The following is a 2089-nucleotide window of genomic DNA, read 5'->3' as shown; positions in this document are numbered from 1 at the left end:
GTCACTGAGTAGATGACAATTGAAGCCTTAGATGTGAATTAGGTCACTCAGAGGAGGCAGAGTGAGAGACCAGAGAAGGACCCCAGGTTCTCACAAGCCACTTGATGAAGAGAAATTCATGCAAATTTCTGAAAAGTAATTGCTGGAGAAAAAGAAAGAAAGAAAACTACTGTGCAGTTAGCAGTAGTCGGCAAGCTTGGAAGAAAAGGGATGGCCTTAGTCTAGTAAGCTAAGTGAAAACATATATATCACATAATAAAATTCTGGCTAAATTTTTTTTTCCTTTTCTACTGCACCTGCAGTATATGGAATTTTGCATCTTCAACCTACACCATGCCAGATCCTTAACCCATTGTGTGAGGCCAGGTATGGAACCAGCAATACTACAAAGACAAGCCACATTAACCTTCTGTGCCACAGTGGGAAATTTTACGTTTTATCCCTTTACATATGTACTTAGTTCATTCCTACAAACTAAATTTGAATAAACTTCATATTACAGAAATTCCACAAGATATGCATATATCTCTATAGCTTTGGATCTATCTATATTAATATCCACATTTATATTTATATCTATATTTTTAAAATATATATTTACATATACCAATCATTAAAAAAAATTCTGGGCAATGTGTTTTATCAAAAGGAAAAGCAATCCTCCCTTCAAATAAACCAAATAATGATACCTTTAAGAAGGGGATGTTGTGAACATTATCAATGTGGTTCAAGTTAAGTAAGATGGAAACTGAAAACTGATTGTAGGTAAAGTTGTCACAAGATCATTTGTGAGCTAAAGAAGACGACTTTTAGAGGAATGGTGACAGAAGTAAAACTCAGTGGATTGAGGAATGAATTAACCTAAGGAAGTGGTGAGGATAAATTATTACAACACTTTTAAGAAAGTTAGTGTTATGGAGTTCCTGTTGTGGCACAGCAGAAACGAATCCGACTAGGAACCATGAGGTTGTGGGTTTGATCCCTGGCCTCACTCAGTGGATTAAGGATCTTGCGCTGCCTTGAGCTGTGGTGTAGGTCGCAGCTGTAGCTCTGATTCGACCCCTAGCCTGGGGACCTACATATGCCTCAGGTGAGGCCCTAAAAAGTCAAAAAAGAAAAAAAAAGTTAGTGGTAAAGACAAGGAGGGAAATCAGCAATAATTTGTATAGTGTGTAGGAAGAAGGATTTTGTTTTTCTGAATACAAAGATTTTTTTTTCATATTTGGTTGATTTTTATTTTTTTAATTTTTTTATTAAACTTGATTTACAATGTTCTGTCAGTTTATGCTCTACAGCGAAGTGACCCAGTTTATATATACATTATTTTTTCACCTTATCTTCCATCATGTTCCATCACAATTGATCATATATAGTTCCCTGGGCTATACGCAGAATGTCATTGCTTATCCATGCCAAATGCAATAGTTTATATCTACTAACCCCCAAATCCTAGTCCCTCCCACTCCTCTCCCTCTTGAAACCACAAATCTGTTCTCCAAGTCCATGAGTTTGTTTCCTTTCTGTAGATAGGTTCATTTGTGCCATATATTAGATTCCAGATATATGATATATGGTATTTATCTTTCTCCTTCTGACTTACTTCACTTAGTATGAGAATCTCTAGTTCCATCCATGTTGCTGCAAGTGGCATTATTTTGTTCTTTTTTTATGACTGAGTAGTATTTCATTTTGTATATATACCACATCTTCTTATCCATTCATCTGTCATTGGACATTTAGGTTGTTTCCATGTCTTGGCTATTGAGAATAGTGCTGCAGTGAACATAGGGGTACATTTATCTTTTCCAATGAAAGTTTTGTCTGGATATATGCCCAGGAGTGGGATTGCTGGATCACACAGTAGTTCTATGTTTTGTTTCCTAAGGTGCCTCCATACTATTTTCCATAGTGGTTGTACCAATTTACATTCCCACCAAAAAGTGTAGGAGGCTTCCCTTTTCTCCACACCCTCTCCAGCATTTGTTATATGTAGACTTAATAGTGATGGCCATTCTGACCAGTGTGAAGTGGTACTTCAATGTAATTTTGATTTGCATTTCTTTAATAATTAGTGATGTTGAGCATTTTT

Source organism: Phacochoerus africanus, chromosome 11 (assembly GCF_016906955.1).
Source record: "Phacochoerus africanus isolate WHEZ1 chromosome 11, ROS_Pafr_v1, whole genome shotgun sequence".
NCBI classification, from domain to species: Eukaryota; Metazoa; Chordata; class Mammalia; order Artiodactyla; family Suidae; genus Phacochoerus; species Phacochoerus africanus.
Note: the sequence above shows the minus strand (reverse complement) of the source record.